Here is a 13717-nt window from a genome sequence, read left to right as displayed (position 1 = left end):
CCAGGAAAAGACCTCAAGTTGTGCCAGGGGAGGTTTAGATTAGATATTAGGAAAAATTTCTTCACCGAGAGAGTGGTCAAGCATTGGAACAGGCTGCCCAGGGAGGTGGTGGAGTCACGGTCAGTGGAAGTGTTCAAAAAACTTGTGGACGTAGCGCTTTGGGACGTGGTTTAGTGGGCATAGTGGTGTTGGGTTGATGGTTGGACTTGATGATCTTGAAGGTCTTTTTCAACCTTAATGATTCTGTTTGATTCTGTGTGATAAACATCTGTTAAAATACACTCTTTCAGACTTCTTCTATAGTCAACACAAGTGCTACTGCTGATTCATAGGTAAATGAAAAGGTAACTGAAAGGTAACTGAACTGTTTTCAGTAGGTCTGTATTGGAACCTACTTGTGTTTCCTTAGGCTATTTGTAGGAAGGATATGAGTTTGTGCAATTAACCTTTGGCATCTGAATAAGTCTAGTGGATTTTGAACTTTTTCTTCTGCATAGTTTGAGAAGCATGTAATGACATAAGCTCTTTCCTTGATTACACCAATCATTCAATCTCTTAAGGTAAGCCAGAATATAATTTGTTATAATACAAAGATAGTGTGTTTTAAAGAAAAAACATTCATTTATGCAAATTAGGCCTGGTTTTATCTGAGGGGGAAAGATATAATAGTCGTGAAAAACATCACAACCATTTCCTGAATTCATAGTAAAACACAACACTAAATCAAAAACATGTCAAAAGTAACAAGAGAATGCATGACATGAGTTAACTTGTAAATACAAGCTACCTACCTTCAAGAAATATCCAATCTCCACCTGTTTTGCTTCAAGCACTGCAAATGGTTGCTTATAATAAAAAAGCAATGGCTGAGAGTATCTCAATGTCCCTCCTAAAAGAAAAATGGGCAAAAATCTGCATTTAAATCTATGCGATGCTCACATCTTACATATGTCTTAATTCAGCATTTATGCCATTATAGGTTTAACACCACAATCACAGCCCAGTGTTAATGATTCAATGTAATGTTACATACAATTTCCTGGTACAAACCAGCCCTGATTAAAGCCATTCGCCTTTAGATTCCCATCTGCCACTTGAGATTTCTATTCTGTTAGTAACTTTTTCTTCAGGTTCAATGCTGCATTGTAGTAGCAAATCTATAATCAACTCCCTTCACAGTGAGCAGTGGGAGCACCCCTTGCTTTTACACATTTCAATAATCGTTTAGTCATATACATTAATACTGAATGTATGTGCCCACTTACCATTTTGTTGTAAAAATTTAAAACAACAAACAGTAAGTTGGATAAAACTGTATCTTTAAGAAAAAGGAAAAATAACATTCTGAAGGGAGAGCAAACCATTTATTTCGAGAGCATAAAGCTGTCACGACAGGTGACTCATGTTGGGCTGCATTAGTCATGTCATGGCACATTATATAACAAGAGTCAATTGACACAACATAAACTGACACATCACAACGTAGCTTGTCAGCAGTGATATGTAAAAAGCCAGGCTTTTTAAGGAAAACACAGGGAAGAAAGTACTGTAGGTTTTATAAACACCGAGAGGAAAAAAAAAAAACAAACAAAAACCAATGGTGTGAAACATTCTTCTGCGAGTTATATTTTGCAAGGACACATTCTGCTACCCCGAGCTCTTTGAAGGATTTGCCTTTCAGTGGTCTTGTTGATCTCAGTGGGGTGAATTCAGCTAAAACCCCAAAGAGCTTAATTCTTTTCCTCAGCAGCAAGTTTGGGCATGCATATTCAGCAATTTTATAGTTTTCCATTAGATACGACATTCCTATCTGCTGTCTCAAATTACCTCACGCTGTTCATTCCAGATACAGTAGAACTACGTATGGGCTATAGCTCACACTTTGGAGAGCACTCGCCAGGCGCCCCACCTGATGTTAACCTGCGCTGTTGTAAACCATACATCTGAAATTCCCCAGGCAGGTGTAAATCCAGTCAGGGTTTGGTACTGCCTGCACCCCTCAGGCAACCATCTTGAATCTGCGAACGAACACTCTTGCCACTCGGCTTTCCCGCGCACTTCGCAAGGAAGAAAGCTTGTATGCCTGTGCGGGAAGGGTACGGTCAACCCACGACAGAGAAGTCGCCTCATACTTAAGAAGTGGGAGCTAACGACGGGGGACGCGTATCCCCGCCTTTACCACACACCCCTTCGGCGAGGCAACCGACCCTGACCGTGCGGGGACGCCGACGCCGCCTCAGACAGCGGCGCACCCGGCAGCCAACCCGCGCCCAGCGCGGGAAGCCGCACACCCGCTTAACACCGCGCGCTCCCAACGGCCGCCGCCCGGCCCCCGGCAGCGCCCTCGCGGCTGCCCGCCGCCTCGCGGCGCGGCCGCGCGGGCCCGCCGCCGGGATCGGCCTCCCCCGCGGCTGCGGGCGGGCCTGCGCGCAGCGCTCGGGAGCGGAGGCTGGGCAGCTGCCGGGCAGGTCGCCCCTGGCAGCTGGAGGGAAGCGCTGCTGGTGCTGGAAGAGCACGGAAACGGCTCCAGACGGGTGGCGACGGCAGGAGGGACACCTTACCACGGAGCTTTCTGGGGCCGCTCCCATCTTTGTGCCCAGCCAGCCCACAACCGCTGAGGTGCGGCTGACAGACGCCATGAAGAGAAGACCCCCATCTGCCCCCGATGGCAGTCGGGGATTTGCCGCCACAGCCAAAATCCATAACATGACAACGCTTCTGTGTTGTTTCCACTTAGACTATGCAGAATAGTAATTTTTAGAATTACAATTTGTTACAGAAATCAATAATTGTATAGCTTGCTCTACTAATCACATTACTTTTCTTGTTTGTTTTTGTAAAACTTTTTTCCAGATCAAGGGTACCAACATGCTTTGCCATGAAAATTCTTCAACACCCAAAACATTGTGCGTGCTGTTCACTTTTGTCAAGTAGAAATTAATTACATGGTTAGAAACATCCTATCTGTAAATCATTACCTTAGAGTCTATCCATTTTAAAGCCCACGCTGTTCAGAGGTAAGGTGCATGCACCTGTTGTGTGTTTTCCCCATCCCTCCTTGATGTACACCAGTAAACACATGGACACAGTAAATCTGTGTATTTGATCATCTATACAATAGCACACTTCATTTCCAATCATGCTTTTAAAGATGCACACTAACTTGAGCAAAAATAACCTGAAACAAAACTATGTCACCCTCATATAAGGCTTCATCATTCTTTATAACATTGAGAGAAGCCCCTGAGAGAAATAGCTTTCCTTTTGTTTATTTTTTATTTTTGGTATTTGAACTTGTGAAAAAGAAGAGGGGAAAAAAGCTGTGGCAACGTGATCAGCCCATCCTAAGGGCAATGTCTTTTTACTCATTGGGCTATATTTAGAACTGTCACTTGTTAAAAACACTGTCACCTAAAATGAAGTTACAGAAGAGGCTTTGCATTATACACATGGCCTGAAGCACTTATGCTGTAACATCACAGCAACCAAAATAAAAAGAAAGTGTGATTGTACAGTCTAATATTGGCTAATTTGTACCAGTTTCATACAAGTTTTAGCATTTAGCATTAATATGCTCTGTTGCTAAGGAACTCCTCTTCCATTTCTTTCTTAAAAAATGTTTCTGTTCTTGCTTAAAGTAGTATCTATATCAAAACACCATGCTCGTTTGCAGTCAGAAGGACATTAATTTCAAGATACCAAAAAATAAATAATTTCTACAATAAAAGCAGTGTTCAGACATAGAAACACACTGATTATTCTTTATGGTTTTTGTGGGTTTTTTTGCTACAGCAGGACCTAAAAAAGTTGAAACTAAAAAACTAAACTCCCAATGGAAATTTACTGATACCAAAATAATTTGACTGCATACTTCTGTCAAGGATCCTCTGTATGACTGAGTGGATCAGATGTATCCTTTAACGATAAAAGAAAAGAAAAATTGAAATAATTGTTGTCCAAATGCACAATGTTGTCCACATGCCTCAACATCCTGAGCACTTGAACTGCATGCCAGAAATGCATTGTGCCCATTTCAATTGCTGAAGGCCTTTGACCGGCCATAAAACAAAAATAGAAAAGTCTGCAATGTATTTTAACTAGGAACAAAAGATATTTTACGCAGATAAAGACATTTCTTGAAACACAAGCTCATGGAAAGAGGGCAGATTACACCTCCAAAAATCATAGTTCAAACTCACAGTGTGGTTTCCATTTCTTTCTCACGGCAGGGGCAGCCACTGCACTAGTGTAGAAGGTCTATGGATTTCCTTTGGGGTGAAAGAGATTAGACATGTACCATTGTTTCAGTTGACAAGGACAGAATTGTTCAGTGCAGCCATGTTTACTGTTTGCCAGTCACATGTGGTATAAGGCTTGAGAATCTAACCCTTGCTGAAAAGAAAGCTTAAGAACTACTGAGCTCATTGGTGATTTGAAAGCACTGCATTTGTCCTGACCATTGTGCCAACAATCTTATGTTCTGATTTTCTGGAGATACTGTTTATGCAATATTTCTTTTCTAAAATGAAATAAGTCTCTTGAGATACTGTTCTTGAAGGAAAGATTATATAGTCTGTAGCCCAGTTCTATATGTTCTTGAAATCTCATGCAATATACTCAAGAGCTTCACCAGGTCTTAATCCTATTCCCTGATAAAAAATTATTAGAGGCCAGTATATGAAATCATAGCATTTATTCGTTGCTCTAAAACTTGCCATTTTTTCTTATAGTTACTGGATAAATTTACTTCAATATATATATTTCCTCCTATAGAAGAAATAGGGCATACAACTGAAATAGCAACATTTGGAGCATATGAAACTATAAATTGAAGGATCCCCAGGTTAAGCCCATGGCTTTGCAACTGTGATTTGAACCACGGAAGAATTGTCCCAGGAATAAGAACTAGTCATTTATGCAAAAGACAGTAAATATTCAATAGCAAAAGTTCAACGTCCTACAGAAATATCCAAATTAACTCAGAATGAACTGACTTGACTACAAAAAGTTGGAGAGGAATTATTGTTTCAGTTTGTATGACGCTAGTAACAGCTATGCTACTTCCAGTACCCAGATAAGCTCTTTGAGATCTAGCTTAGATAATTCAGCACATTGACTTCATTAAATAAATGACATAAATTAAACCATAACACTGTCCCAAAATAACACTCTCTTATGTCAGCCACATCAAGTATATTCCAGATTTTCTCCATGTCCTACAATACTTGAGATTGCAGAATGATGGCCTTTCAGTACAAGTACATCACAGAGGAAGGCATGGGCAGAGACTCTTGTCACCACCAATGTTATCCTTTTATGTAGCCCAAATAGGACTACTTATCTCATGGCTACAGTGAAAATTTTTAATGAAAGAGCACAATATACAACATACAGATGAAACAGCCTAGGATCAGCAAGAGATTAATTAATGTTTTATAATAAATTCTGTACCTCCGATATTTAGTACATGCATTCACACATCCCCTTCTGTCTTTGAAAGGGACTAGGAAGCATAGGCGTCGGCTCGCTTCTGGGTCCCACATTTCTCATAGTATCAGCCTTGTGTAATGCCTTGAGCCATGCTGCAAAAAATAAAACTCGTAGGGATGTTGTCACCTTGTGTGGACTGCCGCAATGAGGACTATTCCCCTTTGTTTTCATAAAGACCCCTTATACATGTTCACCGTGCAGTAAATTAGAAGCCTGGATTAGAACTATCCCGTGATTTTAGGGGGAAGTTACAAAGTCTTCAACTTGCTCCAGCAAACATTTTTCCTAGTGCAAAATAAATTAAGATATGAGGCTCTCCAAACTGTCAGGTTTTTTTTCCTAGATTTTTATATCTGGGTCATACAGTCATGTAACATTCTTGGGTGTGATCACAGCTATTGATTCCAGTGCTGAAAGTTACAGACTAAATGGTATATAATAACAACAGTGCCTGAAACAGCAAGAAGGGTAGACCAGGTCAGTCTTTAATTGGTAAGCACATGCTTGCTGAGAGTAACAGCAAGAACACTGCCCTAAAAAATGAAGACTTTGTTTAAGACAAAGAAGTTTACATCTAAAAAAGCGATCGCCTGACTGAAAAGGAAATAAATTATTAATAAATATTTGTCTCTTGTATGCACAACCACACTCAAGAAAGTCTAAACTAATTTCTAACATGTATTATTTAAACAGTTCTTTCACTAAGAATTAAAGAAAATATTTCAAAACTGATTCAACTGATCTCAAAAGAGCCAAACCAATGCTGGAGAAGGCTTCATGGCTTCTCAGCTCCTTTCAGAATCAGAATACTACTGGAGTAGAAATTTCTGGATTTGTTTTTTAGTTTTGTTTTCAGAAAGGAAAAAAACTCTTTATTTTTCCATCATAAAAGAGGTGCTTGACCTGTGTTATTAATGGTGGAAATTGTCCTGTTTCCAGCACTCATGTGATTCAAAGAAATTCAAACTTAAGAAATTTAAACTCAGTAACATCAAAGTGTTATTAAGCAGACATCTTTATTGCCGCGCTGGACGCATGGGGGATATCTCCTCCTAACACGCGTGCACTGAAACAAAAGTTCATCCTTTATATACCTTAAAGACACGAATATTCACTCATTTTCCAAGAAATCACCGCCTCCTTGCTTATCTATTACATTTACAGAATGCTGGCGTTGCAAAACTACACTACGCGTGCGCGGGGGTCTCGGGTGGCCGTCGGTGGTCGTTTGGGGAGTCAGCCCCCTCCTCCTTTTTCCTTTTTATGGTCACGGGTCTCTTGCGGATGATTTCTTCTCCGTGGATGTTTGCCCCTTCTGTTGTCCAGTGAAGTGATTCCTTCTTATCATCCTTGTTAGAGCATTCCTGCCAGTCTGTCCCTACACTCAAGGTTACGGTATCGTCTCTGTTCTCTTTAATCTTTCAGTCCTTGCTCTTAACTCTTATTTGTTTTAATTTTCATGAGGCCTGCTTTCCTCATGATTAACTGTTTACACATAGTTACAATGTTAGCATTGATGCAAATATAGCCCAAGGACTATGAGAATAGGCCGTTAAACATAATCACACAGTTATTAGGCTAAAGAATTCTATACTAAAGTTAAACTAATCATGTAATCAATAACCTTCCATATGTTAAGAAATTTTCAAAACTTACAGTTGGTTAGAGACACATGCTAAAACCTTGTAATTGTTTTAGATCCTTGTTTCACATGTGTTTTGTCCTGGTCTTTCTCCTAGATGTCTGTAGATGCTATGGTGCTTCACAAACTGATGTTTGTCTTTGATGCATCTGAGATTTGATCTATTGATTGCTCTTAAAAGGAAGAGTAAGGTTCTATAAGAGAGTTTTGGGCTAAATAAGATCAATTCACTTGGGGAAAGGGCTTTATAGGGTCAGTGGCCCATAGCACAAAGGCAATTCTCTACTAGGTGTACTTGGCAGCTGGTATTCAACTTCTGTGCAGTGGATGATAGCAATAGGGGCTGAAAGTAACTAATTTATAGATTACAGTGATACCTGATTTGGACTAAAGAGTCGAAGTTTACTAGTCAGCAGGAAAGATTTAGGCTTACCATTTATACAACCACTGTAGCTTTAGCTAGAATATACCACACAGGTGTCATCAACCCTCAGACAAAATAACTGCTGTTTACAAAGTCTTTTAGTTATGCATAATACATTGAAATAGAACTCGCTACTCTGGAATATAATGTTGATTCCTTCAGAGCTTCATTATCTGAAATATCATTTCTGTCTAAATTTTACTATCCAGAGTTGTACAGAACAGACTATAGACAGAACTATGCTGGTTTAGGACATATTTTTAATATATAATAAAATAATCACAGTTAATAATTACAGTGGGACTGTAAAACATAAGAACAGCAAATATTATTCATTAAATTCCCATAATTAAACTAGCCTTCCTTACAGAAAAGTATTAGAAAATGAAAGACAAGCAGCAGTTCAGGCACCTGTTAAAATTGGTTTGTTCAGGACAGTGCTCATATTTCTATTAATTATGCTGCATAAACACAAGCAGCATTTATTAGAAACATTCTGCTGAACATACTGTAATGGCACAATGGCATCTAAATGCCTTATTTTATCTTTATTACCTCAGGGTAATGAATTGTAATGTAAAGAGCTGATGAGTAATTAAACTCATCAACTGTGGATTTAGCGATATTTTTAGTATCATATGATGGAAAATCCTCTCAAGAGTAGCAAGGATATATTTTCACAGCATATATTATATTCCTTAACAAGTCTCACGAGGGAGCACTTCATACTGTTTCTAAATGCTGAAATTATGAAAGAACACTGTATCTATCTTCAGTTCATATTTCTTCACTGTGCAGGATCAAGAACTTTAGACAGAACTTCTTGGTGAGCTAAAGCCAGTTTCTGCTTGCTGAGTACCAACTGCCATACAGTAGGTCTTCTGCTCACAGATGTCATGATGTCATGCTCACAGATACATGTCATCAGATAATGTTACTAAAATGGTCAAGGTCCATCCTAAAACTTTTTTTTTTATTGCTCCACAGTACCCCTTCTAATTTCCAGCTTAAATTCATCCAAGACTAGTTTATACCTCTTTGTTTGTGTATCAGTCTTTAATTAAATAGGAATTTTCATTCCTTCTTCTGAACTCAAAGCAACGAGTCAGTGTAACCACAAGGCCTTTTGGCTTCCAATCTGCTGAAATAAAAAGTCCAAACTCTTTTAGATTCCATTTGGATGAAATGCTCTGTTAACCACTGCTGGTCTTTTCAGAACATACTCTACTCAGCTCACCTATTCAGCAGTATCCCAAGTAAGATCTTGCTAATGCTCTTTACAACTACAATTAAATCTCCCTCATGTCAGATGGAAATACCTGTCCTTAGGCATTCCGGGGTTTTTATTTTTTTTTAACATAAAGAAGATCGATTGCTCAAGGTAGTTCAGCAATCAATTAATACACTTCAGTCCTTTTCCTACTGAGGAACTCAAGAGTTTATGAAGAAAAATGTTTATGATTGGTCCCCAAAAGCTTGCCTATGCACCATCTATTATATTTTGTCCCAATTCTACCAAGAGAATCCCTTAGCGCATCCAGATATGCTATTCCGTCTTCCTTTGTACTGACACTCCACATTTGGGCATTACAGATACTAGCTTGGATATTGGATGCAGCTTACTTAAAGGCCCTGAAACAAGTGTATTTATTACAAACCACAAACATGGAAACAGTAAACTGTAAGCAGACAATAGGAAACAGTGGAAAGTAGACTGACGCTGTGGGCTACAAAAAATGATCTGCAGCTACCGCAGACTGCAAACAGTGATTTATCATAACGGCAAACAGAAATCAACAATAATCTGCCCTTTTTGGCACCCTCACAGCATGCGGCAACAAAAAAAAAAAGTAGAAACCACTTCCTACTCTCTGAAGCACGACTGTCAATGAACGCTTAGTGCCATAGCCTGACCCTCCTACTGAATGGGCACGAAGCCCAGCTAGAGCTACGCAACCGAGCCAGGCTGCTGCCTGCCGAGCAGCGCTGGTGTGTAGGAACCGAGGCACGGCCACGGAGCTGCCGCCCAGCCCTGCCCCGCGCGCCCTGTGCCCTCACTCCTTGCACACACCTGAGGATCACGGGGGGTGATGTGGAGGAGGCTGAGCTTTTCTGAGTGGCAAGCACGGAGCTCAGGGAGGGGGACTGAAGGGGCGAATCATCAGCCATATGGGAGCTGGCAGTTCTTTTCACTTCTTCTTGAACTTGATCGTCACGTACTTTAGCATCTTTATCCAGCCTGATGCTGCCTTCATATTGCTTTGGGGGCTTTTCCTTCTCTCGGTTGTAGCCAGTCAAATGTCTGCCAGAACTATCAGTGAGAACTGCTGCTCTTTGCTTTCTCTACCCAAAATGAATGATTGTTTCAGACATTATCGACCTCAGGCTTGGAAATCCACCTAAAGTTCCAAATAACCTACTAAGCATTCACTTGTTTCATATTATGTCTGTGTTCCAGATTCCACCTCAGAGCAAAAATATGATTGCTGGGTGATTCAGCAATTCCATTCCAACCTTTGCACTTCACAAGAAATTCCACTGTACTGTACCTTTTTGGCCCATTTCTTACAGTTTAGTAAGCATCCAGGCAAAAGCCCCGTCTGTCTCTCAGTGGGATGCTCTTAAGGAGCTGGTGACATCTCCTGGTTAGCAGGTAACCCTAACAAAAAGGACAGCTTTCCAGTTATTTTTGCTAAGTCACGGTGTGTCCTGGGGTTGTTTTTGTTTGGGTTTTTTTCTGTCCTGACTTTCAACATATATACAATCAATATATAAGCATACTTAGCTTTATGCGGATGACTCAACTTGAGCAGGTGACTTTAAGATCTACGTACAAAGAGCTCTGTATCAGTGCTAAATAAGTTTTAAACTGCAGTGTCATGTACATCCATCTTCTATTCTAAAATAAAATGTACCTTACTGTATTTTTGTTACACCTTTGTCATTACTTCTGCACTAATCTCTCACAGATGTTCAAGCTATTGTCCTATTGGTACCAATTTTCATTTACCTTGCTGCTTTGTTTTTTGGGGATTGGCTGGGGTTTTTTTTTGGGGGGGGGGGGGGGTGAATCTTATTCCAGCTCAGTTTAGAACTGAAACATTAAATAAAAAAGAAAATTACCAGAAATGTTTTATTACTGGCTGATCCTGGCCAATACAATTAGTCTGTGTTTTGAAATCACCTTACCTGGGAACAGATCCAACGTTTCATAGTGTAACAGATGAGTCCTTTATTGTGCGACAATAACGCCATTTAAAGTCAATGCCTGATTGATTAAATTCCTGAGACATTTTTGTGATATTCTCAACCCTCACCAGTGAGAGGGTACTTCCATCTGTAATAGCCTCACGATGTGAGAAGAAAAATAAAACTGACCTTCTGAACAGTGAGTCTTCCCCAATCAAAGCACTCTTCTTCCATAAAGAAAACATGTATTTTTCAATTCCTCAAGCAGACAGTACTTCACATCACATCTTTGCATGAGGCTGAAATAATACCCTGCTCTGTTACACTGAAGATCATCAGTACTTAAAAACAAAGGCACATTTTAGTGCAATTATCCAGAAATATATTGTGACTCTTCCCCTGCTACATATAAGAAAAACGTGTAAGAAAATGCACATGGGTCACTGCATGCAGCAGATGAAGCATGAGAATGGGATCTGTGTTCCTCTGCATTCTAGTCCTAGCTCTGACAGTCATCATCTTGCTTCAGGCAAATCACTTGGAACTCGTGGATGCAGCATCTCTATCTATAAAATAATAAAAATATTTTACTGTCTAAAGCTTTCACCATAAATTAAAGGCTATGAGAACTATTATGACTGAATTAAAAGGAGCTGAAAACAATTTTTAACCGCAAGATTCTGAGCTAAATGCAGTCCAGTGGCAACCAAACACAATCCAGATGAAAATCACTGGGATTTCATTAGTAGCCGCACGGACTCTTTTTTGACTGCATAAACTGACAGAGTAATATCGGGCCCAAAGCGCTCAGCTAATTAAGCAGGTTTACGGAAATGAGATTAGTGGGTTGTAGATGTACAGCTGAAACGAACACGTGTGTGCGTGAGATGAGAGTTTAACATTTCTGACGGTTCATCACAATAGCTGTGTCTTCCCGTTCTGTCACCTGGTTTTTCCCCTTCTCTGCAATTTCCCCAGTTTCTCACACGTTCCCAGACTTCTAATACCCCGTTTCAAAAGGCAATGTTATGCATTCATGACTCATGGAAAAGCAGAGATATGCCGAGCGGTCAGCTGCTCAGATAGGATGCTCGCTGCATCTCAGCCAAAGAAAGGACCAAACAGCACGCTAACGTACAAATGGCTTGCAGACCATAGAAGCCTGGGCTAGATTCCACAGTGCCACTGAATTTGCTCCATTTTATTTTAAAGAGCTTTCTTCATTTCAGCTAGCGTAAGATCTATTTACCTACTTTGGGTTTTAAAAGGTCACCTTTCCCTGTGATAAAAGCTGAAGTTCCATTTTATTATGAAAGCTTTAAAATGGAAAGGTGAAAGCATTATGCTTCTGCTCAAGTTTTACATCTGCCTATGTATTACTTAAAAATACTCGGCCAAAAATTTCTAGGATATAGTGTATAAACTGTATTTTTTATATAATATAAATTACATTTACAGTAAAGGTAATAAAATCATGAGGAAAAACTATTCGGACTAGATTTCCCTACAGAATCATATACACCCGAAATTCAGGCTTTTTCTCTTCTGAGACAGCTTCAGTTTAAAAAAAAAAAAACTGAACAAGCTATTACATAAATCTGAGATAACTGCATGGTAAAAATCTCTAGCTGCAACCCACAACTATCTAAACCTCTATGAAAAACATATGTTTTACATAAAAATAACTGGCATTATGTTACTGTGCAATGAAATCTCAGTGTAAGTCATAGTTAATTATACATTCAGGGAAAAGTGAATAATTTAACCCACATCTCAGATTAACTCAAAAGAACAAAGCAAAAAAAGCCATGAACCCATTGTATCCCTACAGTGTATTTCTATACAACCATAAAAGGAATAAGCAACAAAAAGCCTTATTCTTTACTAACTGAAGGACACATCAAAACTCTAATTAAAAATGCTCTGAACTTGGATGATTACTCCATGGTGAGATGGTATGCTGTAATACTTTAAGGCCCAGCTAAATTGTCACCTTAAGTTTGGGTTGGAGTTTCAGAAGCAGGGTCATATGAAAATAGGAAACTCCCACGGAAATTGTCCAACTATCCTTTGTATTTTAACTAGGGAAAGCAGACACTACTCTGACCCATGCTGTCCTTTTACGTCACTTAAAAAAAAAAAAAAAATCTAAGTATCTCATTGATTACTGAGATTTTAAGTATCTTAGTAAATCTGTTTTTAAAATGGCAGTTTAGATATGCATTTCTATATGAGTGCCATAACTATGACAAGCCATTGAAATTAATGTCCTTTGAGACAAAAGGCAGTAATTTACTCACCTACCCACCCTCCGATTAAGGACCGTATGTTATGGAGTCTACATATCAGTCACCATTTTGGTCAATGGGGAAATGTGATCCTAATGTCAATGTCGTCTTAGATATTTCTACAAACAATTCAGTATTCTATTTTATTTCATTTTATTAGCAAGGTCCTCGTTATTTATGTGATGATAAGTTAGGAGATTTCACGGAGCTTTTTATATATAGCACAGTGGCTAATTGCTTTTTGTTGCCTTGAGGAGATTAGGAAAGTCATCTTATTACCTACATTCATGATAATTTGATCAACTCATGTATAGGAAATAAAAACTTCACTTTCAACTCATGTGGAATGTCTGGGCTATTAAAGTTGAATTTGCCTCAACTAAATTACTAATTAAAGTATTATTTCTGAAGTCTGGAAACCAGAAGACAGCCCAGTTCAGAGAAAAGTGTAGCCCTTTGCTGCACAGGAGATCCAGCTTAACAGTCCTAATGGTTTCCTCTGGCATAAAAATCTATTATTCTCTCAATGTGATTATAGGATTACGGTATTATATTTTGTATCTGAGAATTGGCTTGGTTTTACAGCTTCTGATCTATGACCTAAGAGAACATAAGTCATTCCCTCTTCCACAAATTTCACTCATGCTCTCTGCATCACTCATTCTCATTAGTAAGATGTTCTAA

Source organism: Phaethon aethereus (assembly GCF_964289735.1).
Source record: "Phaethon aethereus genome assembly, chromosome: 5".
Classification (NCBI taxonomy): domain Eukaryota; kingdom Metazoa; phylum Chordata; class Aves; order Phaethontiformes; family Phaethontidae; genus Phaethon; species Phaethon aethereus.
Note: the sequence above shows the minus strand (reverse complement) of the source record.